Below are 27,706 nucleotides of genomic sequence, written 5' to 3'. Positions count from 1 at the left end.
GGCTTGAAAGAGTTTGCAATACTCTCTGACCCATGACTTGGGTCCTTATTTGTCAAATCCTCATCCTCTATTTCATAAAACACAAAGTTAAAGAGAATGTTCATTGATTCACCTTGAAATATGAATATTAACGTCTTCTTTTACATTTTTTCTGAGTTGAGTATTTCTTCAATCTGTCCTTTGAGTATCTGTCTTGCAAGTGCATTTTTAGAGTGTGAAATAAGCACTAATATTCAGAAGTCCTAATAATGAGTTTTCTGTTAGGCCTGTAACCTGTGAAAGCGTTGAGATCTGTGTGTCAGCCCTGACTGGCAGTCAGGGCACTGGGAAGATGGTGGTTTTGAGAGTGAGACCAACCTGGATTCACACAAGGCTTTGTCTTTCATTAGCTATGTGATATTGCACAACTTTAACATTTCCACCCTTAAAAGTTAAAACCTCTCACCCTCAACCAAAAACTGAAAACACTAATTTCTCCCTCATGGAGTTGATAAAGTGATTAAATAGGACAATTATGTTAAGGACCTTGTCGAGTACCAGGCTAAGAGGTTTCAATACTTTCTATTATTGCAGAAATGGTGGCAGGGAGGAAGTATCTTTCTCAGGTTGTCTTTTTAAACTCAATACTTTTTCCTTCTTATAAAATTAATTGATGATCATTGTTTTTAAAACGACAGGAAAAACCACCTGTTCCCCACAACCAGATATAATCACTGTGAACACTACCTCTTATTCATTCATATTGACATATCAGTATATAAATAATCATACTCCAGTGTTGTATATCCTGCTATTTTTCACTTACCTTTTCAAATCAGTAAGTAGAAGTCTACATAATTTCTCATAGCCAGAAATATTTTATTGAATGGGTATACCATAATTTATTTAACAAGCACTTATTATTAGTTGTTTGCATTGTTTAATTGTTTTCCTGCTATAAGCAACTCTAAAATAAATATCCCATTATAAACATGTTGGCACACCATTGATCCCTTGTATATTTCTTTAAAGTGGAATTGCTGGATCTAAAAGCCTGTGCTTTAAAATGGTGATACAAATTGCTGGGTTGATATCTACTAACAGCATATATGAAAGTTTGGGACTATATACATACTCGTAATACACACACACATACACAAGCACCAAGACCTTAAAGTGATGAACTGACAACTACTGCCCAAAACCATGAAAAGTGCTGTGAAGGAGAAGAGATAAAAGATTCCAAATGATGTGCAATTCCTCTCCTCTCTGTTCAGAGCTGTAGGTACTAAAACAGCAATAGAAAAGCAAACCCCAAACAATCACTACCCAACTCAAACTGAAGCTCTACAGAGGAGCCAAGATGCATTAGCAGGGCCAATATTAGTGCAAGCAAAATAAATAAATAAATAAAGCTACCCAAGCTATCTGTGAGCAAATGGGACACTGACAGCAATATCTCCAGTAAAACAAAGCAAAAGAAACATCATGGCAACTGTGCAGGACACTACCAAATTAAAGAGAGTGAGTGGAACTCAGCAGGCAAAACCCAGAAATGGTTCTTTTATGACAAATGGACTTGTTTCTGAGTAAATTAAAACTTTTCATAACTAAGTTTTCCCTCACACCAAAAATGAAAAGGGAGTATGAAACCAAAGAACAAAGATGAAATAAGGGAAGATTAAAAGGAGAAAATGAAGAAAAAGCAATCATTAAAGAAACTAAGGAATAAATTTAAAACACTAAGAAAGATAATCAGTGTAGATCAAGGTAGTAGCACAGATTTCATGCCAAAGAAAATCGTGCTAAATGCAGAGAGAAAAAAACATATAAAAATAAAAATCACATAAAGAAAAGATAATAAATATACAGGACAAATCCCATGAATTAAACATGCAGAATTTGATGTTTGTGTATTATAGAATAAAAAATGCAACCAAAAAAAAAAATTGGATCTAATAATGATAACTAATTTTAATGATAGTAATGATAAACAATTTAGAATGCCTACTATGTGCTTAGACTCTTGAAATATATTATGGCAAGTCATGTAGATTTTTATTATCCCATATTGTAGTAATTCTAATTTTATAGATGACAAACAGACACAGAGAGGGTAATTAACTTGCTTAACCTTAGACAACTAATAGTACATGACAAGGACTATGACTCCAGAGGCTGCTCATTTTAACTGCTGTGCTATGCAGTATATATTTATACATATTTGTAATGAATTAATTAACCTGTAAACCAAAGGAAATGGGATTCCAAGATAAAAATCGTATGAACTCATCAAAACTTTATTATATTCTTCTGAAATTACTTAATTTCCAGTCAGAAAAAACAAGTTACCTAAAAGGATGGGAAAAAATGAAGGTCTCAAACTACTCCAAAACAATATTTAATTCTGTAAGATGGAAGAAAAAAAAATTTACAGATGTCTGAGGGGGGAGAACATATAACCCAGGAAGATTATATTCTATATATAAAGGCAAAAGAAAGATATTCTCTCCACAGTATGCGAGTCTCAGGGAACATCACATTCATAAGCCTTTATTTTAACAAAAAATTATAAAAACTTGATACAACTATCTAGGCCCAAGTAAAACGTAAGTCAAAGTAAAAAACTTTAGAATAGGAAAACCCAGTATTTAGCATTTAGAACTAAATATAGCATTACTAAAGCTATAAAGCTCTAGTAATTAAGGTTACAGAATGAAACATATTTGAAATATTTTTGAAAGCTAGACGCTAAAAAAAGTACAAAAATAACAAATCAGAATAATAATCCTACAATGTAGACTGAAATTATGGATGAGGGTCATAGAGGAGGGAAGAAGTATTTACTTGCTAACTCATAGCAAACATCCAGTATTTATCCTTTTATTTTTAAAGGTTGAGTCAAAAAATTGAAGATTAAGGAAATGTTTAAAATTTACATAGATGACTGCTACAACAGTGTTCTCAAAATAATCTACCACAGATTGCCTGCATTAGATTCGCCTAGAATACATGCTTAGAAAGCAGGTTCCACCTCAACCTTTAAAATAAAAATCTTTGGTTGGAAAAGTTTAAGAATCTACATTTTGTTTTAATCGCTTGGATCTTTGTTATACACACTAAAGATTAAGAGTTTGAGAACCACTGTGGTGAAATAAAAAATTGACAACACCCCTAAATGAAAACTTTACATAATAAAAAAGGAAAAAAAAAAAAAAAGATACAGATTGTGTAGCTAAATCTAGAAGCCAGAATTAAGGAAAAGGACAATTTAAAAGCAAAATTAGAGCAGAAGTTAAGCATTAAAACCAGGCTTAGCTATTATAAACTATCAAAAGAATAAGATTATCAGACGGAATCAAGTAACTAAACACAATTAAATTATTATTACATATACGTCTATAGAAACTGTATTGGAAAACATTCTTACTAAAGGCACAGACAAAACAAATGAGGTAAAGGACAAATCCAAATAAAGCTTAGGATTGATTATTATTACTGCTTAAGAATGAATTCATAAAAAGAAGACGAGAAGACAAGCAGACAGAACGCACAGCAAATGAATACAGACAACAGACAGCGAGTGCAGGCAGCAAGGGGGGGGGGATAAATAAAAATAAAATAAATCTTTAAAAAAAAAGAATGAATTCAAGGTAATAAGTATGAAGACCAAAAAATGTTTTATAATGACAAAAATTGCAATCCAAAATAAAGATATCATCATTATATATCCATATAATTCACATTAAAATAGCATCAAAATACATTAGAGAGAGGACATAAAAGAAGGAAATGACAGAAACATGCTAATAGCAGAAAAGACTCAGTCCCTCACAGGTCGAGAAGATAAACTAAATAAAAATAGAGAGGCTTTGCATACTATATTTAATAAAGATTATTCCTTGCAAAAACTCTTTGGTATATCAGTCTTGTGTCAAAGATAAAATAAATTAAAGAACATTTAGAAAATAGTAATTTAAAATACTACATAATTTATCCTAGTGGATATAGTTAAAAACAGCACTGGGAAGGTCACAGCTTCAAATATATTTTTAACAAATAATTTTAAAATGTGAATAAATTATACAATTCAAGACGTTAGAGAAAGAGCAACACACAAAGTAAACAGAAGAAAACAATTAATAGAGAATAATCTTAAGTTAACAAATTAGAAAACGAAGAGTATGCAAATAAATCATAGTTCTTAAAAAATATTAAATAAAATAGAGAAATAATTGATCCAGGACAACTTTTCAAAGAAGTAAAGAGGGAGATAATACATATATACTAAAGTGAAGATAAAAAGGCATTAATTATTAAAATTGACCCAACAAGAAATAAAAGACATAAACAGACCAATTACCTAAAATAAAATTTTAAAAACCTAACAGAAAAATGTACCTCCTGCTCCAAAAATTCATCTGGCCCAGATTATTTCAACAATAAATCCTATCCAGCATAGAACGGCAAATATTTCTAATGGTATTAGACTCTTATAGATCATAGCAGAAAGAATTTAAAAATTTAAATTAAAAAAAGAAACTCCAAATAATTTAGATAGTAGTGTAACATTTTAAGTTGCTAAAGCCATATTTTAATATGAAAAAAATACATGAAGAAATCTATGGATCCACTTCACTAATGAATATTAGTGGGGAAAAAATCCTAAAATAAATTATTGAGTTTAATCCAGAGAATACTGAAAACAAAATACAATGAAACTACATAGTGTGGTTTCAAAAATGCAAGGATAATATTGTTTGCTATATTAATAGGGAGAGATAAAGAAAAGGTTTTTGTCTTTTCAACAAGTACCTAAAAGGCTCTTAATAAAGAGTCAGCATTCATTCCTGGATTAAAACTTCCTTGGTAATCTGGGAAGCAATGAATGTTTTCCTGTCATGGGCCCCTCTCCTTGTCTTTCCTTATCTATTTATTTCATTTAAAAACCCACCTGTTATCTCTTGTCTTGGAGTAGAACCATAAAAATAGGAACAAAAATTTAATGCTCACCATCACCACTATTTAAAAAATCATTAGCCAGTGCAATTACGTAAGAGAAAATAAAGAATGTTGGGGGAAGCAGACTTGGCCCAGTGGATAGGGCGTCCGTCTACCACATGGGAAGTCCATGGTTCAAACCCCGGGCCTCCTTGACCCGTGTGGAGCTGGCCCATGCTCAGTGCTGATGCGCTCAAGGAGTGCCCTGCCACGCAGGGGTGTCCCTCCGTACGGGAGCCCCACCTGCAAGGAGTGCACCCCGTAAGGAGAACCACCCAGTGCAAAAGAAAGTGCAGCCTGCCCAGGAATGGCACCGCACACACGGAGAGCTGACACAACAAGATGACGCAACAAAAAGAAACATAGATTCCCGTGCCGCTGACAACAACAGAAGCGGCCAAAGAAGAACACGCAGCAAATAGACACAGAGAACAGACAACTGGGGAGGGGGAGAAGGGGAGAGAAATAAATAAATAACTCTAAAAAAAAATAGTACCTATGGTTACTATGATGATTCAAAGGATTGATATTTGTAAAAAAATAAAGGTTGGAAAAGAAGGAGAAATCATTGCATTCTTAGCAAAAGTGTTGTTTTAGTCAAAGAAAATTCAAGGAAATTAATTGGGAAAAACTTTTAGAAACATTATGAGAAGTTAGGGAAGTTTCCACAGCTTTTCTATATAAACAGCATAGAAACAAAAACAAAATATGATGAAAGGGAGGGAAAAAGTCACAATCGTTACAATTTTTAAAAATATCAATCAATTTTATTGCAATGCATTCATAAGTCATACAGTCCCTCTAAAGTGTATAATCAGTGGCATTTGGTATAATCAGAATTGTGCATTCATCACGGCAATCAATTTTACAGCATTTTCATTATTCCAAAAAGAAAGACCCCTACCCTTTAGTAGTCATCTCTCAATCCCCCATCCTTCCCCTGCCATGTACTACTGCTTCTCTATTTCCATGTCTATAAATTTATTTGTATTTACATTTTGTATAGTGTCAACAATCATTTCATTTTAAGGAAAAAAAAACCTAATAAGAAATAGGGAGGCACCTTCTGAAGTAAATATTAAAACTCTATCCCAAGACATAAAAGAAAAATTATGACACCCTATATTCTTTTTTTTTTTTAAGATTTATTTATTTATTTCTCTCCCCCTCTCTCCCCCACCCCAGTTTTCTGTTCTCTGTGTCTATTTGCTGCGTGTTCTTCTTTGGCCGTTTCTGTTGTTGTCAGCGGCACGGGAATCTCTGTTTCTTTTTGTTGCGTCATCTTATTGTGTCAGCTCACTGTGTGTGCAGCACCATTCCTGGGCAGGCTGCACTTTCTTTCGTACTGGGCAGCTCTCCTTATGGGGTGCACTCCTTGTGCATGGGACTTCCCTACACGGGAGACACCCCTGCATGGCAGGGCACTGCTTGCGCGCATCAGCACTGAGCGTGGGCCAGCTCCACACGGGTCAAAGAGTCCCCAGGTTTGAACTGTGGACCTCCCATGTGGTAGACGGACACCCTAACATTTTAAAGGAGTCAATTCATTCTAAATTATTCTGTGATTTTTTGGTAACCTCATTCAGATACCAATGGGCTTTATTTTGGCTTTTGTTTCTTTGATGGTCTGTTTTAATAATTTGAACAGTAATTGATTTGAAAGAAAAAATAAATATGAATAATGAGGAAAATGAAAAGTAATGAGGGAAAAATCATATGAGGTCCCAGGTTCAATCCCCAACCCCAGTAGCTAAAAAAACAAACAACCAAAAAAAAACTATGGTAATGGATACCTTATGCCATATAGCACTGGCCTAGGAATACATAAAGAAAATAGAAATTGATTCTAAAATATAATAAAATTAAGCTCTTAATAAAAATACCATTTCAAATCATTAAGAACATGTGAATTATTTACTAAATAACATGAATGGCCCCGGGGACATATTTACACATGGTATCATACCTCTAACCCATTTTTACCTTGAGATTAAATTATAGATAGATCAAAGATTACATTTTTAAAAAGGAGGGGGGAACCCACAAAGGGGAAGAAGATCATGTATAAATGTTTTAATCAACTTGGATTAGATGAAACATGATAGAAAATCCAGAATTTAGAAGAGTTAGTAATATATTTAAACCTGTAAAAATGTTTAATTTATATATTTTCTTTCCCTCTTATCTCTATTATCAGGTCAACTTTTTTCTGCCACAATGAACATAATTTTATTATCTTATTTTGTTATTTTCACTTATATAATACTTAAAATTATTAGAAAGTAAAAACCATTGAATCCCATATTTCCTGAGAGATAAAAACCAATAATATTTTATAATTACGTCTCATAAATATCTGTTTTTACTGTATGGGTTCAAATCATATATACTGGTTCATTTCGGACCACTTTTTAATGTAGCAATTTTCTTTTTAATTATTTTTCACTCATCCCCTTTCTCCCTTTTCTCTTGCAAACTCTAGCCAACACAAAATACCGAAAATCTCTTTCCATAAATATTTTCCAACAATAATGCTCATATAATCATTTACAACTCTATATGTATCCATGGGATTCTTCATTATTTAGTTTATAGTTGAATCATATGATATTATATTTTTAACATCTTGCTCTTATCTGAGAACAACATCATGAAAATCCCTGCAGTTAATTGGTATAGATCTGATATAAATCATTTTATGTGACTAAGTAATGTTCTGTAATATGGCTATACCATAAGTGATTTAGACAGTCCTATAATTTTGACCATTCCTATTGTTTCCTAGCTTTTTTCTTTCATTACAGATAAATGATGAAGTCATCTTAATAGTAGATATTTCTTCATGCATTGTGCTTTTGTTCCCATGGAAAATTTTCTCAAAGTTGGATTGTTGGGTACGAGTTCCCTGTAATTTTAAACATAATTAATTTTTTTTTTTAAAGATTTATTTATTTATTTAATTCTCCCCCCCCCCCTCTCCCCTGGTTGTCTGTTCTTGGTGTCTATTTGCTGCGTCTTGTTTCTTTGTCCGCTTCTGTTGTCGTCAGCGGCACGGGAAGTGTGGGCGGCGCCATTCCTGGGCAGGCTGCTCTTTCTTTTCACGCTGGGCGGCTTTCCTCACGGGCGCACTCCTTGCGCGTGGGGCTCCCTCAAGCGGGGGACACCCTTGCGTGGCACTGCACTCCTTGCGTGCATCAGCACTGCACATGGCCAGTTCCACACGGGTCAAGGAGGCCCGGGGTTTGAACCGCGGACCTCCCATATGGTAGACGGACGCCCTAACCACTGGGCCAAAGTCCGTTTGACCAGATTGCTACCCAAGCATGTTATATCAATTGTTTGATACATGAGCTTTTTCCTCATTTCCTCTTCAGCAGTGTGTTTTGTTGATTGCTCTTTGCGGTTTATAATGAATATATTTTTATTGTTATTTTAATCTGTATTTCTCACATTTCTTAAATAATTTAGCATCATTTTATACATTTATGTGCTGTTTGAATAAGCTTCCCTCTGAATTGCTTATTCGTCTTATCCATTTTTCTTCAGGATATATTGTTTTCAGTTTCAAGAGTTAAAGTATAATAATGATATTAACCATATATATATTAGTATGTGCATTACAGAAATTCTCCCCAAACTCTCATTTATGCCATACGGGTTTTAGTTTTTATATTGTCTGGTTATTTGTACTTTGGTAGTTTTCTGGAAAAGATAAAAATTCCTCTTGAAACTCTAGGTAGAGCATCTGGTCTTCTAAATTTTCCTGGGAGATTACTTTTTTTTTCTCTAATGCTGAATTGGTTCTTCTTGTTTTACACTTAACTCATCTTGAGTTATTTATTATTATTTGTGAAATCTAATGATCAACATTATATTTTTTTCAGAGGTAATACCTGTAGATTAAGTTTTGTTTGTTTTTTTTAAAAATTTGTTTTCCTGTATTTGAAGACTGGAATGGGATGTTAGGAATGCTGCTATTTTCAATTTATACCTTTCTGTTGGTGTGAACTGTTACATTGAATATATACTTGTAAATTTTTAAAAAGTGCATATGAGAGTGTGTGTGTGCTTGTGCATACGTGTCCTCACAGTCTTGCCAGCATCACTCTTTTATTACATCTATTCTGTATACACACACACGCCAAACCCCATACCTACCACACACATACACATTCAAACAACATACAAATAAACACGATTCCTATTTTTCTAATTCTTCCTACATTTCTTAACCAGATTAGCACATTTCTAATGATTGGAGATGCCTAAAAAGAGAGGGAGAGAGAGCCGGAGAGAGTGGGGGAGGAGGGGAGAGGAAGAAGAAGGGGAGAAGGAGAATAAGGAGGCAAGTCTCAATTCTGATGCTTAATAAGCCATATATGTAATTTAAAAAGTCAGCCTCATGTGTAAAATAAGGGTGTGATTTCCAGAATCTCATCCACCTTAAAATCATATAGTTCTAAAACTTCTGGATTTTCTTGCCTGAATTTCCTTAGTCATACAGCCTTATTTCAATCAAACCTAATTTTATTTATTTCTTCTACAATAGTAACAATATTTATATACATGTACACAGATTACTTATCTTCCTGTTACTTGCTCATCTCCTTGAACAACATTCTTTTGGAAACATATGAAAAGCTTTTATGGAGAGAAATTTTATGAAATAATCTCCTAGATTAGCAACAACTAAAATTCCTTTGGACTCAAGTCCAGTCCTAAAAATGGCGTATCTAAGAAGATATGCTTCCTATATTGGGTAAATTGAATGTAAATTAAATACCTTGTAAGCTATAAAGCAGTGTATAACTGGATAGGCAGGCACATATAATAATACTGTGTCCTGATGCAGTACTTTTTCAATATGTTTTCCTGTGATACCTCATTTTATTATTTCAATAACCATCAGACACATAGAGGGTAGGTATATCCCCATTGTATAGATGGAAAAATGGAATCAGACACCTGATGTCATTGATGACACAGGCTCACAGGACCAAGCCCCTTGAATCTGACTGTCACACTCATTCCCATTGACTAGTCTGTTTCTCTGTGGGTCGCTCCTTACTCAGTGAAACTGGTTGTCTCCTGCCCAGCAAGGAGGCAAAGACCCACTTAGTTACTACACATTTCCTTTCAAGTAGGTTTTCCTGGGGTGGGAATCACAACCAGCAAGTTAAATTTTGTGAACATATTTATTCCGTCAGAATACCCCAGTCACCACTAAACAAACCTTTAAATAAACAGTCGAAAAAGTAGATATGTAACACTTTGTGGTTTTTCACAGCACATCAGAATACTTTTGACTCTTCTGGTGCTCAAGTTCATTCTAGAATTTGAAATGCCATCACTGCTAACATACTTCTACTATCTGGATCACTCCTGGGAATCAAACCTTCCTCCTAGTGGGTCATGAACAAAGTCTTTAAGGAAAAACTTCCAATGTTTTTCAATTTTAAGATGAAGATTCACATTTTAAAGTTCCAGTAGTATGAAGCTCACATATACTATCACATTTAATTTTTCCATTTTTTAAAATAAATACCAGTAACTAAGTTGATGGTATATTTTATAGTTGAAATATCTCAGATTCTAGGAAGTGTGGTGGCTCTTTTAGTATCCTGAAGGAATTCCTACTGAGGAAACTCTGAAAAGATTATGAACTATTTATTTTAAAAATAACGGAAGAAAGAAAACTGTGTTCCATGGACAGCTTTGGGAATGCGAGGCAGTCATTAAATTTGTATTAACCATCTTTCTATTAATATTAAATTATTTTATAAAAAAGCAAGTATAGTACTTTCAGCAAGCCTTTTGTTCCTAAAGAAATTAGGAAATGTTTATGGCCTCTGCTGAGAAAAGGTTTGTAGCCTTACTTTATGCTTCTTTAATATTGACAAAGGGCATCTAGGGACACATAATAAAAATGGACCCTGACATAGTTTTGAAATCTCCTTCAGCAATAAACACTCTATTTGCCTTGCAACACTTCTGCTAGCTTCTGAAAATGTTTAGAAAATTTCTGAAAGCCAGACCAGCTTCCAAGGTGCCATAAGCCAACTACCCCCATTGAGTCCCCTAAAGGGGATCCCAGAGCCATAGATCTGTGACTCATGGGAGGGTAAACCTGCTAACCCCACCTGCCAACTTGAGTGCACCCTGCAAGAATGAGTCCTCACAGGAAAGTTTTGTTCAGCTCTTGAAAATGTAAGCCTCTGAAGCTGAAGCCATGGGCTGCATAACTGTGAGAGTCTTTGAACTCCACTTAGCTCCCCTTATCATAACCAGCTAGAGTCTAACATTAAATTTTCCTTAAAAGGGGGGGACTCCAATTTGAAAGGAAATGAGTTGATCATTCAGCAAGTATTTATCAAATGATCATTCCTGGAGAAGAGCATAATAGTTCAGTGCAAGGGCAACCTAGCTTAACCAAACCAACTTGAATTTGGAGTTAGAGAGACCTGGTTCAAGCCCAAAGGCTGCCACTTATTAGCTATGTGAGCATGGGAAAGTTCTCTGTGCCCATTTTCCTATTTTGTAAAACCCTCAGAAGGTGGTTTTAAAGTTTACATGAGGAAGTACCTGGAAAGTACTTGGCACAGAGACTGGCAAGTAGTAAGCATTTGATAACTGATAACCACAAAATTGATGTTTGTTGTGAAAGGTATCACAAGGGCAGTGCTCTGGCTTTTCCTATTTCTTAAGCTTTGTTTCTAAATTCAGTAGCGTCATCTTTCTCAGACTGATGGAATAGTCCACCACACTTTTAATATTCTTTTTTTTAACTACTTTTTAAAATAATAGAAGCTGTAGGTTTACAGAAAAATCATGTCAAGAATACAGCATGCACATTTACCCCGTTGCTGATATTTTTCATTAGTGTGTTACCTTTGTTACAGCTGATGAAAGAATATTAAAATAGTGCTATTAACTATAGTCCGTAGTTTACAAGGTGTGTATTTTTCCCATATACTTGTATTAAAACCTTGTATAATACCAAACATTTGTTATAATTCATCAAAGAACATTCTTATACTTGTATTAATAACATCCACAACAGGGTTCACTGTGGTATACAGTCCCATATTTTACCTTCTTTCATTCTAGTAACATACGTGACCCAAAAATTCCCTTCAACCACATTCACATCCATAATTAGGTGCTATTAATTACACTCACAATAATGTGCTACCATCACTATCATCCATTTCCAAACCTTTATTGTCAACCTAAATAGAAATTATGTACAAATTAAACCTTAGCCCCCCCATTCTCTACTCCCTAATCTATCTCCCGTTAAACTATAGTCTAAATTCTGACTCTATGAGTTTGCTTATTATAATTACTTCATATCATTGAGATCATACAATATTTGTCCTTTTGTGTCTGACTTATTTCACTCAACATGATGTCCTCAAGGTTAATCCATGTTGTCACATGCAACAGGACTTCATCCCTTTTGACAGATGAATAATATTCCATTGTATGTATATACTGCATTTTGTTTATCCATCCATCAGTTGATGGACTCTTGGGTCGCCTCCATCTTTGGGCAATTGCAAGCAATGACACCATGAACATCATGTACAAATATCTGTTTGAGTCCCTACTTTCAATTCTTCTAGGTTTATACCTTGTAGCAGGATTGCCAAATCATACAGTAATTCTAAATTTAGCTCCCTTAGGAACTGCCAAACTGTCTTCCATAGCAGCTGCACCATTTTACATTCCCACTCAGTAGTGAATGACTGTGCTTATTTTTCCACATCCTCTTCAACACTTGTAGTTTTCTGGTTTTTAAAATAGCAACCAGTCTAGTCGGTGTGAAATGATATCTCACTGTGGTTTTGATATGCATTTTCCTAATAGCTAGTGATGTGGAGCATCTTTTCATGTGCTTTATAGCCATTTCTAAATCCTCTTTGAGGAAATGTCTAGTCAGATCTTTTGCCCATTTTTTAATTGGGTTATTTGTGCATTGTTGAGTTCCAGGATTTCTTTATATATTCTAGATAGTAATCCCTTATCAGATATGTGGTTTCCAAATATTTTCTCCCATTGTGTAAGTTGTCTTTTCACTTTTGTGGCAAAGTCCTTTGATACATTAGTATTTTTTGTTTTGATGAGGTCCCATTTATCTATTTTTTTTCTTTTGTAGCTTGTTCTTTGCATGTAATGTCTAAGAAACCATTGCCAAACACAAGACCTGAACATGCTATCCTACATTTTCTCCTACGAAATTTATAGTTCTGCATGTTATATTTAGGTCTTTGATAATTTTAAGTTAATTTTTGTATATGATTTGAAACATATACAATCTTTTTTTTACATGTTTGTATATGATTTGAACGTATATAAACTATCACTCTTTTGCAAACAGATATGCAATTCTTCCAGTACCACTTTTTGAAGAGATTGTTCTTTCCCAATTGAGTGGACTTGGCAGTCTTGCCAAGTTCAATTGGCTGTAGATATGAGGGTCTATTTCTCAACTCCCAATTTGATTCCATTGGCCGACACATCTATCCTTTTGCCAGCACCAAGCTGTTTTGACCACTGTAGCTTTGTAATATGCTGTAAATTCAGAAAGTGTGAGTCCTCCATCTTCTTTTCTCTTTTTTTCAAGATGTTTTTGGCTGTTTGGGCCCCTTACCCATCCAAATAAATTGGATAATTGGCTTTCCCATTTCTTTAAAGTAGGCTGTTGGAATTTTTATTAGGATTGTGCTGAATATGTAAATCATTTCATGTAGAACTGACATCTTAATGATATTCAGGCTTTTAATCCATTAACATAGGATTTCCTTGCATTTGTTTAGGTTTTCTTTGATTTATTTTAGCAATATTTTATAGTTTTCTGTGTACAAGTAAATCCTTTACATTCTTGGTTAAATTTTTTTCCTAGATATTTGATTCTTTTAGTGGCTATTTTAAATGGAATTTCTTTCTTAATCCTAACCTCCCCCCCAAATTGCTCATTACTATTGTATAGAAACAATACCAATTTTTTGTATGTTGATCTTAATCCTGCCACTTGGCTGAACTTGTATAAAATTATTAGCTACAATAGCTTTGTTGTAGTTTTTTGGTACTTTCTGTATGTAGGATCTTGTCACCTGCAAGTAGTGAAAGTCTTACTTTTTCCTTCCCAATTTGGATGCCTTTATTTATTTACTTATTTATTTGACTAATTACTCTGGCTAGAACTTCCAGTACAACGCTGAATAACAGTGGTGACAGTGGGTACACGTGTCTTGTTCCAGATCTTAGAGGGAAAGCTTTCGGTCTTTCACCATTGAGTATGGTGTTAGCTGTGGGTTTTCATATATGCCCTTTATCATGTTCAGGAAGTTTCCTTCTATTCCTATTTTTCTAAGTGGTTTTATCAAGAAAGGATGCGAATTTTGGCAGATGCCTGTTTGGCATCAATTGCGATGATCATGTGTTTCTTTCCCTTTGTTTAGTTGATGTGTATTTCATTAACCCAAGTGGCCTAGCTTCAGAGACTATATTCTTAAACACAACACGAAAGCCTCAGCTACCCAAAACCTGAATGCATACAGGGTCACCCTGAAATTCCTACAATCTAAATGTAGAGAGTTTAGATACTTTGGGTTAACTTTTGTGGCAGCCCACGTTAAAGTCACTCATCCCTATTCTAACAATAGGTCCCACTCATTTCACCATGTTGGCCCTTCCTAAAATATAGTCAACCCAAACTTAGTGGAAAAGGTCCGATGGAAGACTGGGTTTCACAACTTGGCACCTACTATGAGAAATTGTACAGTCATATGGGCTCCCCTCTCCTTTCCCTTTCCTTCCTCACAAGCCAGAGAGGTCTGTGCTCCCTCTGAGTCATCCTTATGGAGGATCACCTTTCTCCTCCTTCTCTCTGTGCTCGGGCCATGTTTCCTGTCCTGTCACTATTCTTGTCTCCCCATTCTTGCCACTGTTCTTCAGCTGCATGGTAGATAGTCATATTTCCTAAATGCCTTCCTCTAAAACAATAGAAAAGTTCATTCTTTCAAGAGGACACATAGAAGGCCCTTGGAGGCAGGGCAGCATCAGGCTTTTTCAGATTGGACTCTGAAATCAAACTGTAAGGATTTAAATCTCAGATCTCTTATTTACTTGTCCTCCTTTCAGCAAGGCACTCAATTTTTCAAGGCTTCAGCTTGCTCATTGATGACATGAGGGTTAATCAGAGTCACTACCACAAAGGATTGTGGTGAGGAAAAGATGCAATAATCCATGTAGAGTCCTTACAGCTGTGCCTGGAACATACTATACATACCCACTAAATATCGAATCATGTTATAATCTGCTAATCCAGCACCTATTTCTTGAGACTCCATAAGACATGCTTCTTGCCCACATCCTAATTGACAGACACACCTTAAATAAATGCCTATGGATTAATATATAATTATAAATGGAAATAAGGGCAGTTAAAGAAGTGTCTACAGTGTTACAGGAACATAGAATGGGGACCTGATATAGTCAGGGAAGGACCAAGAAACACTCCATGTATTAGTCAACCAAAGGGGGCTGATGCAAAGTACTAGAACTCTGTTGGCTTTTATAAAGGGTGTTTATATATATGTGGGTTAGAATCTTACAGCTACCAGGCCCGAAAGTGTCCAGCTCAAGATACCATACAGGTACTTTCTCACCCAAATTCTGTTGCCATGTGTTGATGCAAGACAGTGGATGATGTCTGCCAGGGTTCAGCCTTCCTCCTTCCTCATTAGGCTCTGTGGTCCCAGTTTCTTCCAATCTCAGCTGTAGGCTGGCATAAGGCTCATCTTTCTCCCCAGGGCTCATTTCTTTCTGGACTCAGCTGCTCTGTTTTCTTCACAAGGTCAGCTGTAAACTGTCAGGCTCATCTCTTCTCCTGGGACTGTGTCTATGGAGCACTTTCTGTTCCTGCACATCTGCTTCTGTGTTCTCCTTCTCCATGAGTTTACTTCCCTGTCTTTGATTGAGCATCTCTTTATATAGCCCACAGCTGTAGGCTAGCCATAGGTGGTGACTTAAACCCTCACAATGTGGTCAAATAAAAAGCCCTAATCTTAATTTAATAAAGTAAAAGTGAAACCTCTGAGTCCAATACAATCTAATATGCCCAGAAGAACAGAGCAGTTTACAAACACAATCCATTGTCTTTTTTGGAATTCATAAACAACACCCAACTGCCACACACCCCAAAGGAAAGAACTAAGGTCTGAAAGATACAAAATACATAAATAGTTAAGAAAGATGATTACGGCTCCCTTTCTCTCCCCAATTATCTAATGAAGCAAATTTTAGCAATTCCTTGATCCTGTTCGAATAACTGTGTATTATTCAATATCAATAACATTCTAAAATTCCATTAAGAAATTGTCCAGAGCTTATAAATAATTTATTGTAATAAATGATTTGCTATTCATATTTGTTATAAAGATACTTTTCTGCAGTCACATTATACCTAGCATCAGTTATTTTGCCTTAATTGGGTACATGCTTTCACATATACTCCTTATGTTATTTCAAGAATATTGATTTTTGTGATTTTTAAATTACTGCTGAGTCAGTTTCCCCTCCCCGCCCCAGCACTTGTCATTTAAGCTCAGCTACAAGATGCACTAAGCTTATATCCAAATTCCCATGCACAGTATAATTGGTGTGAATTAGCGTACCCTCCCTATCCAGCCCACTCTGTACAAGAGATCCATTTCAGCAACACCCTCATGGGCCCTGCCACTCAAGAATAAAACTAAACTCTGAATCCGAAACAAGCCATTGGCTGTGTTCCCTGTATATCTGTGGGACTGAATGACACTGCTTCTTTCTATTACCCTTTTGCTATCTGTTCAGGAGAGTCATGCCCATATGGTCTGCATTAGGTCAGCTTTCTGGCTTCTTTACCAAATTAAATGAAAAACAATAGGAGGTGGTGGGCAAGGTCATGTGGAGGGTGTGGGTGTCTCTGAAACCTGTGATGGGGCCTAATTATAATCTAGATGCGGTTTATTGAAGTTGTGGGCTGAGAAATTTTCCTGTTGAGTCAACATCTTCTCGGAGGATTGAATTTTCAGATTTTTAGATAGATTGCTAAAACATTGGCTTCTTGCCAATAGGGATAGAAACCAAAACTTGGCTTCTTTGCTTTTAGCTAAAAGCTGAAAGCAGATTGTAGTTTCCCTCTGCCCTGGAACTGAAGCGCAGTGGGTGGCCTCTCAGGTTCAAAACCCAGAAACAAGAGGGAACCAGGAGCTCCCCAAAATTTGGGATGATTTGGATCACAGCAACCTTTAAGTCAATTAAAATTTGACCTGCTTGCCCACTATATTTGTTACCCAGTGTCCTTGGCTTTAGGAGATCGTGAAGGGAGGAGAGTGTGGCTAATATTTGCCCTTCTCCCTCTTAGCAGTGTACACTGTCGTCATCGCTGGCAATACTTGTCAATCCAGGGAAAGTGCAGCTTCTCTTCTGCCATCAGCTAGGCTTCGTCCCCATCCCTCTGCCTCCACTGTGTTTTAAACAGTTGAGTGGAATGTTTTTAGCCTTGTGGAAAGAAACCAAAACAAATTTCTTCCATGCTATTATTTGAAAATGAATTGGGAAATTGTGAATTACAAAGTAGATGGTGTATATGAAAATCTTTAGCAAGTCATCACCCATGAAGTTTTGAGTGTATGAACCAGCTAATGCAAAGATCAAATCAGTCTTCTCTCTCCAGCTAGGAACTTGAACCAGTAGGTCTGATGTAAATTGAACTAACACAAACAGTCACCTCTCAGGATGTAAGCTTGGGTGGTAAAACTTCTTTGAGTTATCCATCAGGATTGGATAGGTACAGTGTACATATGACAATGTACCTATCCAATCCTGGAACTTGTCAAAAATAAGGCTTTGGGCTTAGGTAAACTTGTTGTAAAACATGCCTCCTTTCCATACCTTCTGAGGATCTGTAATAATTTAAAGCCAGTTTTTCCTTTGGTTGAAAGAAATGTCCATTAAAATTGATAGGCAAGGGAAGTGGGCACAGTGCTGGAGCTCCTACTTCCCATGTACAAGGTCCCAGGTCCAATCCCTGGTACCTCCTAAAAAAAAAAATTGATAGGCAATAAATGTCATTTTCTTTACTGTTTATTCCTTCAGGGATTTTCAAATAGATCCCAATCTCTTTCAACTTTAATTGAAACTAGTAGCTTATTCTTTCTAAGTTAAGAAAAACGTAGAAAGAATTCTACCAACCTTCTGAAAAAAGTATTCAATTCAGCACATATTTCACTAATTATACTTTATTGTTATTAAACGCAAACAATTCCTTCTCCCTCAAATTTAACATCTATCCCTCTATCTCGACCCTGTTGTTGTAAAAGAAAGAGCAGTAATTTGCATATTGTATATAATTCTTAATGAATTCAACCTAAATTGATAAATATAAAGGAACCATTTTCCCAAGAGAAATGAATTTGATGTTGTTGGAATAAATATGATGGAGGACACTAAGCCACGAAAGATAGGAAGTCTGTTTATGAAGTTGAAGCACAGAGAGACACTGCAGAATTTGACGCAGTGAGGTTCCACACACTGGAACAAAAACTACAAGTTCTGTTTCAAAATCAGTTTGCAAGGAAGAGCTCCAGGACTACAGGGTTTTGCCAAATGAATTTTCCTTATCCATCATTTCTACATTGCACTATACATTTTAAAAACGCATTTAATAATTGTAGATTAAATGGAACTAAGAGGCAAACTTTTTATAAATGAGTTATAAAAGGAACTTGATGTGTCAGCCTGTGGGCTGAACCCTTAGACGTGATTTTAACCAGCATAGTGATTTTATTTTTTAAATTTGGATTTAAATGAGCTTCCGGTGGGATTGTGTTTTCTCATCTAGTTTATTACAGTGCCATAAGTGTCCCCCTGCTTCCCAATTTTATATTATCTCCCTAGCCTGATTTGAATGTGTGATCATCCCTGTATCATTCTAACCATCTCAGCCATTCACTTGAGCCAGGTTTGGTTTGAGAACTTAACTTTGTACCAACTGTAGGGGTCAGCATTAGCAATACATCAGCATTAAGACAGTTTCTGGACACAGATTTACCCTCATGAGGCAAACATAGGTTCAGTGAGCTTATAGCAAGAGGTTTTAACCTGATAGAGGGAATTAGTGAAGGTTTCATTAAGTCCATCTAGATTTTCTAAATGAACAACACTCCAACCGAGAGAGAGGAAGCCAGAATTGGCACCCACTCTCATCTATGAGGAGAGCACTCTTTCTATTCACCTTGCTAGTGGGTTTTGAAAGGGGCATTTTGAAAAAGACCCCTGTGAGAGAGACCGAAAAAACATGAGCGTCAGTTCACTGTTCACCTTGGACTTGTTGAATGCCTGCTCCCACGGGTCCTGTAGTAATGATAACTCTTATAAAAGCCCTATCTTCTGGGGTCCTTTGGAGAGGAAAATCTTACTACTCTTTCTGCTGTTGTTATCTGTCTCTTACTTCCTCTAGAAAATTCATTATCCTTGGAAGATGTCAGCCTACTCTTGCTCTCCCAGACTCTCCATTTCATATTCTGGTTGGGTGAACTTTCTTTCACCTCTTAGAACACTGAGTGCAAGCTAGATAGTTTCAGAGTGTTTTTCCTTTGAAAAGAGTGTTTTTAAATATTCCCATGTGGTTAACAGTTCATTGCCTTCTAATTTCAAGTCACTCAGGTTACAATGTCATTTCATGGAAGATAAAACACGAGCTACCCACACACTAGCCATTGTAATTGGAAATTGCAGTTAGGATTTCTTGAATTTTTGCAATTTCTCACTCTTCTTTTGATGATAGGAGTGATGAACTGGGATCTGAAATACCCTGTCCTCCTTCCCAAGTTAAGCCTGTGATGTTGTTGAGTCACTGAGGGACGTGATTGGCTTTTATATATGACTATAGGATAAAGATATCCCTCCAGGGTATAGGCCCTTCACTGGGATATGTGCAGGAAAAGAAGCAGCAAACTTGAAACCAAACCTTGAATTAACTGATTATTAAAGAAAAATATGTCCCACTCTTTGTTGTTTAATACACTATCTTTTAAGCAAAATGGAACTCTATTAACTAAACATGTTTCTTTTCTTATTGGGAAAAATGTTGGAGAAGAGGGAAGAAGAAAATCCCTTAAACCAAAATATTTAACTTAAATTTGCTGTATCAGGTCAGCAGAAAAGAAAAAGTATGTAATGTTGCTGGGTCACAGAGGGATGTGATTTGATTTGTGAATGGTTAGAAATGCAGCTTCTTGAGGCTCATCCCAGACCTACTGTCTCAGAAACTCTGAGAGTGGGGCTCAAAGATCTATGTTTTAACGAAGTCTGTGGTAGATTCTAATGCATGCTCAAATCTGGGAACACTGCATTAGTTTATAGCATTCCTCAAATCGCAACCTGAGTCAGGTTTTCATGGTTAATTTAAAGACAGGCTGGAGGCAGCATGGACTATATATTACATTGAAATAATCATCAACAACCCAGAATTGGTATACCTGTTCTATTAATTGTTAGCTGTAAAATTTTAAGTAGCTCACTTTCCTTTTTGAGCTTCAGTTTCCTATCCTGTAAAATGAAAAAGCAATCTGTTCTGCTATGGTATATTTCAGTAGATATGTCCCTAAGAAAGCTCCTATTAAACCATTGCTTTAGAGAAAGAGGAAGTTCAAAGGGGAAAAGGAAGAATAATTGCTGTGGAATGTCACATTTATAATGGCAATGTCCTTTTTTCTTTTATTTAAACAAAAAGGGCGATTAACAATAAATAAGGTCTGCGAAGTGGGTATAGCTCAGTGGTTGAGCGCCTGCTTCCCATGTACAAGGTCCTGGGTTCAATCCCTGGTACCTCCTTAAATAAATAAATAAATAAATAAATAAATAAAGTCTAAGGATAATTTACTATTACAAGGCAAACAGTAAATTGTCTAAATAAATTGTCCTTTACTCTTTAAACCATACATACAGGACTCTCTAAACCTCTTCTGTTACCTATGGCCTTGACCTTGTAACATTGCGCCCAACACAGTTCACACTATTGAAGGGAAAAAAGAAAAGAAAAAAGAAAGGAATGAATAGAAAGTAGCCAATTGAACAGTCAGCTGTGCAAACCTAGCAGCTATTTGGTGCTATAGTCCCAGCCCAAAACACTTGAAATCAACACTGGGTTTTCATAATGAATATTGTATTGCTCTAATTAAAGGCTTTCTTTGGTCCTGATTTCAGTTATGAAAAATTTTGACAAGTGAAATGCCTGTAATTCCTATCCTGCCTATTCTATACTTGTTGAGAAACTTAAATGGGATTCATTATATATCAGAATTCTTTGGATTTCAAGTGACAGAAAATCTAACTCATTCTGACTTAGACAAGAACAAAACAAAACAAAACACAATGTATCTTTTTGCTTAATGTAACAGGTCAGGAATGACCAGATACAGAGACATACTGACATTTGGTTATGGATACTCTTTCTCTGTGTTGGCTCCTTTCCCAGTAGAATCTTCTCTTGCAGTTGAAGCATCTCAGCAGGTTTAGAGGATTCAGGGCCACTTATGTCTAGGTGAAAAATGAGTAGAAAGATATGAGTGTCTTCATTCTGGTGTGCTCTTCCAAAGGTTCATGAAATGCCATTGGCTCTGAAAAGGTCTACTGCCCACCCCGGAACCAATCGCTGTGTCCAGAACTCCACCGATTAGCTCACAACCACACCAGAAGCCCAGAAACTGAGGGGAAGTGGTGCTTCCCCAGGCTGTCACTGGAATGAGTACTTGCTGATAACAGCAAAACCACAATATCTACTCTCCTCACAGAGAACAGGACTTTATACTAGCTCTTGCCTTTAGTAACATATTTAAATCCAAACAATTCTACCCACGCTTCATTAAGGAAAGTTTTGTAAGACTTCAGGTGACCATCCTACTATGCCCTGAGAGGGCCTCTTTTATGATCTGTAAAAGACTGCAGGGGTTTCTTGTACCTGAGCACTGCAAAGTGAGAAGAGACTTGATTCTAATTCCTGCTTTACCACCTATTCACTGTGTGAACTGACACTGAAGTCCTTAACCTCTTTGTGCCTTATTTCCCAAGCCCCACAGGACTATTAGGATAATTTAAAGAGGTCAATTTTTGTAAAATGTTTAATCCTAGCCGCTAGCTGCTGCTCACCAAGTTCCCTTCCCTGGGGTCAGAATGGAGCTATCTATCATGGAAGCAGTTCAGGGCTCCATAGAAAGGGCTGTCCCCAGCTCTCAGGCACCCAAGATGCTGCTCCAGAACAAGAGCAGTATAAAGAGGGGGAGAAGCCTTATGACAGGAGAAGCCCTCCAGAGGTAGTTCCACACAGTCCTTATCTTCAGACAGGTGTTGCAAAATTAACCTTAGTTTATTGATGTCTCACAAAGAGGTTAAGTGAGTTACTGAAGGTCACAAAATTAATTCCACCCAATCAGAATTTATTTACTGAGAACCTGTTATGTGCCAAGCACTGTGTCAGGTGTTTAGGGATGTAACAATGAACACAACAGACTGTGGCTTTGCTTTTGCCAAGAAGTATAGTCTGGTGGGAAAGACAGATACTCAACAAAAGACCACAATTACCTGTGGTCAGATGAGGAAAGGCAAGCCAGGCCTTTCTACCCTCCCCACCCCCACATGCCAATGCTAGAGATGCCGCATCTTCTGCCCTGGCCCGTGGGCTCTGTGTTCCTTTGTGGTGAGGAAGATGTGAACTTTCTGCCTGTGCATAGGACCATAAGTGGTCCTTCCCACCTATGAAATGAAAGCAGCCCACTTCATCTCACCTCAGCATTTGGAAGTAATTCAGTCCTAACTAATTTATTATATTTAATTGATTTATGAATTCTACCCAAAACATATAGTGTTTACTATGTGTTAATCATTTTTCTTGGGCTTGACAGAAACAGCTAATCAAAACAAAATTGAATAAGATGACAATTTCAAAACCCTGGTTTGTTTACATAGTCCATGGCATTAAAAACGACAGTAGAAGATCTCATTTATTTATTCAAGGAAGTTTTATAGCAATTTTACAGAAAAATCAGTTATGATTTTTTGAGTGCTTACTATGTACAACACTAGGCTAACTGCTTTGCATGTCCTGTCTAATCCTCTTAGACAAACTTCTTGGGTTTTTCCTCCATTTTTAATATAAACCGAGGTACAGAGAGATTGAATGTTTTGCCTAGGGACTCAAAACTGGTGAGTGGTCAAGACCAGAAAGAAACACGTTTGTCTGAGTCTAGAATCTGAACTTGGAAATACTATATATCTCCCCCAGATCCAGTGTCAGGTGTTGATTAACCCAGTATTCCAGCCCTCCAAAAAACTCAGTCGTTCATCACAGAGAGAGTGTGGTAAATGGCCAGTGTGGTGTGGTGTCAGGGGAGGGTTTCAGCTAATCTCTCTTTTTTCAAGGTCACATGACTAGAACCTGAATATATCCTATTGCACTCATGGCATGTCATAACAATCAACTTTCCCGAGAGCTTTAGTTTCCCAAGTCCTTCCCACATATTTTATCCCAGTCAGTCTCCCAAAACTCTTCCATACAAGCAGTCATTTTTCCAAGGTCAAAAATAACAAATGGAGGAGCCAGAACTCTAAGCTTTTGACTCCAAATCCTGTATTCTTTCTGAGACCCCTGACTACCACAGGAACTATCAGAAATTCTAGCTCCTTCATAGCTGCTGTATCTACCACACTTGGCCCAGGACCACACACACAGTGGGTGTTGGATAAAAACATTTTAAATTGATGAATTAATGAGTAAATATGTAAATGTTAAGTGAACTTCAGGAATGATCTAATTGAACTCTTGAATTTCATAGATTAAGAAAACAGAAGCCCAGTGAGATTAAATGAGTTATCCAAGGATAATTTATCATAGACTTAGAACAACTTTTCCCAAATGATAGACCACTGCCGCCATTATTTCTAGTATGGTGGTTACCATAGCTTTATATTTTAACTCAGCTGGGTATGATGTAAGCTCATAACTCTTCTTTTTATAATTGCTCAACAGAAAAGCAGACACTATGGCAATTATTTAAATAGTGAGAGGGTACTTGTGAACATCATCATGGATAGTAGACAAAGAAATTTTTGCCAAAAAGCTGTTTCCTAGGTGGTGAAAGTAAAAGTTAACCGATAGCAGAGCAGAAAATAAGCGCACTGTCTAAAATAAGAAGGAATGGTGGGCTTCCCACTTCCATCAACTTTGCTTCTGTTGAGTGTGGCAAAGTCACTCTCTTTCCCCCAAACTTTGAACTATAGTGATCAAAGTTTGAAATCCAGCTCCACTATTTATTAGCTATGTGATTTCAGGAAATTTGGTGAGCACCTTCATTGTAACCTGAGAAAATAATGCATGTTTTGAAAGATGGTTGAAGGCATTTGGTGAGACTGGTATGTAGCATGTGCATTTACATGCTCTTTTTCTTCCCTAGAGTGTGTGAACCCACCACAGAAACAAATATTTGACTCTTCCTTGACAGACCTGTTTCAACATTTATTTGGTTTTCTTTCTAAAACTTACAAAGTTTTAAAATTAACATAAAATATGTATGTTTCTAATATTTCCTCTGAGCAAAATTCTACCTTACACTAAACAAACAGAATACCTGGTCTGTTGACATAGATTAATTGGTCTAGTGTGTGTCCCAGCATATTTTATAGCTTCGATCTCTCAAAAGATTAGCAATTTTAATTTATAATACAGGGTTATTAAGTCATATTTAAAAACTAATTGTTAGCATATAATCTTAACATTCATAACTCATAAATTTGGAGCATTGTATATTCCAATTAAGTATTTGGTTATATCCCTTGTTTCCATTTATCATCAGTACGTTCCACTGGCCATCTTTCCCTTATTTTATGATTTTAGACATTTTACTGGCAATTGGTATATACTGATTCTCCACCAAAATAAATATATTCCATTACAAATAATAACTCACTGTGGCTAGATTTTATCCTTTTTATAAACTGTGGCAATTGATGATTCTTAAAAATAAGTCACACTGTTGTTACCTTCTTACCAACAACAAAACAACATTATTCTTGGTGTGGGGTGTCATTGATGGGGGATGCATGGGAGTGGGTTCACCTGAGCATGCATATAGGGTATATAGATACGTTCAGATGTTCATTAGGTATTGATACAGTAGGTAGAGATTCACATGACAACTGAGGAAGTGCTAGATTCCCGTCCTGGGGAGCTCTACTGCATTCCGCAATGGAATAGCAACAATTCCCCAAGTGCAAGGGCAATGACCAGTGAAGAAGGATGGTCTAATGATGGACCCTTGATACTGATGGCTATGCTCATTAACCTGTTGTGCTTGAAATTTCAACTTGGCCAAGTGTTGTAGGGTGCATAAGAGGTACCTCCTGAAAGTCTCCATATTGCTCAAATAGGGCCACTTTCTAAACCAAACTCAGCATATAAATACATTACCTTCCCCCCAGCATGGGACACAATTCCTGGGGATGAACCTCCCTGGCGCTGAGGGATTACTACCAAGCACCAACTGGTGAAGCAACTGGAAAAAGACTTTGAATAGAAGGGAAACATGATAAAGATAAATGAGTTTATATGGCTAAGAGACTTCAAAACAAGTCAGGAGTTCATCAGAGAAGTTGCGCTTAGGCACGTCTCAGCAGGATCTCATGAACAGCCAAAGTAGATACAACCCCAGGTTGTAGTGCTCCTGAGGGCTACAGAGACACCCAGATCCTACAGTCATGGCAGATGGCTCCAGAGTTTAGTGCCTTTCCAGTGGGCCCTACTTGGAACTTGTGCTCCTGAGTGTGATGGAGTTGAACTCAAATGTGACTTCTTTACACATGCCTCTCTGTCCCTTTTACTGAACCTGTGGTTGGTGCTGGGGTTGGTGTATACCCAGGAGACTTGAACCTCTGGACTGTCCATGTGCCAGCTGGACCCTGAGCCTCAGTGGTGTTGCAGCACCTACTTTCCAGTTCATTGGACTTACCCACGTCACCTGACAGAGAGGTGAGGATGGACAACCACTACACCAAGGAACTGAGACAGTCTGCAGCTGCGGATATGAGAGTTCCACCCACCAGCCAAATGGGATCAAAGGCCCCTCTCAATTGAGAGGTAGAGTGGGCTTTGCCATCCTAGGGTCCTCAGGATGGAGGAATAAAATTTGGATTAGAGTGAAATTACTGGTATTCTACTATAGAGTTAATGTGATTCTAGCAATGGAAGAAATTATATAATTTATGTGGAGACAGTGGCCATGGGAGTTGCTGAAGTCAGGAAAAGGGAAAAGGAGGTGTGTTATGAGGGCATTTTAAAACTTGGAATTGTCCTCAATGATATTGCAGGGGCAGATGTAGGATATTATATATCCTGCCATAACCCCCTGAATGGACTGGAAGAGAGTACAAACTACAATTTATATTGCAATCCATGCAGTGTTCCAGAATGTATTCATCAAATGCAATGAATGTACCACACTAATTAAAGAAGTTGTTGATGTGGGAAAAGTGTGTGTGGGGGGGCAAATGGGAACCTCATATTTTTTAATGTAACATTTTGTGTGATATATGCATCTTTTAAAAATAAAAGTATATTAAAAAAACTTTATTCAAGGATTTGTTTAGTAATTATGATGTCAATATTCATCCTCTACTTTTAACTTGCCAATAAGAAATTATCCAATATAGAAAAGGAGCAACTATCTGCACAGCCAACTTTACTCTCTATCCCAAAATTCTGGTCAGCAGAGTCAATTCAGAGCTTGCTCCTTTCTTCTTTAATCCCAGCCCCTTTCCTTCCAAGTCAGTCCTTCACCCTACTCACACCTCCACTGCCTCTGCATGCCCAGCTGTCATACTCTTTTTTTTTTTAAAGATTTATTTATTTATTTCCCTCCCCTCCTCCCCCCACCCCAGTTGTATGTTCTCTGTGTCTATTTGCTGCATCTTGTTTCTTTGTCCGCTTCTGTTGTTGTCAGTGGCATGGGAATCTGTGTCTCTTCGTTGCGTCATCTTGTGTCAGCTCTCTGTGTGGGTGGTGCCATTCTTAGGCAGGCTGCACTTTCTTTCACGCTGGGCGGCTCTCCTTACGGGGCGTGCTTCTTGCGAGTGGGGCTCCTCTACGTGGGGAACACCCCTGCGTGGCAGGGCACTCCTTGCGTGCATCAGCACTGCGCATGGGCCAGCTCCACATGGGTCAAGGAGGCCCGGGATTTGAACCATGGACCTCCCATGTGGTAGATGAACGCCCTAATCACTGGGCTAAGTCCGTTTCCCATACTCTTATTTTTGAGTTCCTTGTTGCTCTGAATTCAATGCACCTTGACAGGGTCCATGCTTACTGCATTGTTCATAACTCGTCCTTTAACCTATATTTATATTGGTGATATCTCATGACAGTAGGTATTAAGACACAACAATTAAATGAAATTATTCAAAATTTGCTTAGCAAATTGCTTTAGTTTTAGTTGTGTCATTAATTCTTCTGTAATTAGGCTATAGTGAGCACAACTCAGCAATAAACCCCCTAATACTGTAGGATACCTAGTATAATTTAATTTTCTATGTCTTCATATAAAGATAATAAATTCTTTAAAGGGGTACCATGTCTTCTATTTCTCTACCTGCCCTGGGTGGAAATAATGAGAATTATATTGGTAACAAC

At 36.9% G+C, this 27,706-nt stretch overlaps 1 protein-coding gene across 12 annotated transcripts in view; it reads left to right on the top strand.

The window, feature by feature from the left end:
* The window catches only part of GABRB2 (gamma-aminobutyric acid type A receptor subunit beta2), a 282,363-nt gene that overhangs the window by 250,243 nt on the left and 4,414 nt on the right, over positions 1–27,706 (top strand). The gene's annotated exons all lie outside the window — the stretch shown is intronic.

Source organism: Dasypus novemcinctus, chromosome 2 (genome assembly GCF_030445035.2).
Source record: "Dasypus novemcinctus isolate mDasNov1 chromosome 2, mDasNov1.1.hap2, whole genome shotgun sequence".
Lineage (NCBI taxonomy): Eukaryota > Metazoa > Chordata > Mammalia > Cingulata > Dasypodidae > Dasypus > Dasypus novemcinctus.
Note: the sequence above shows the minus strand (reverse complement) of the source record. Positions and strands in the feature narration are given on the sequence as shown.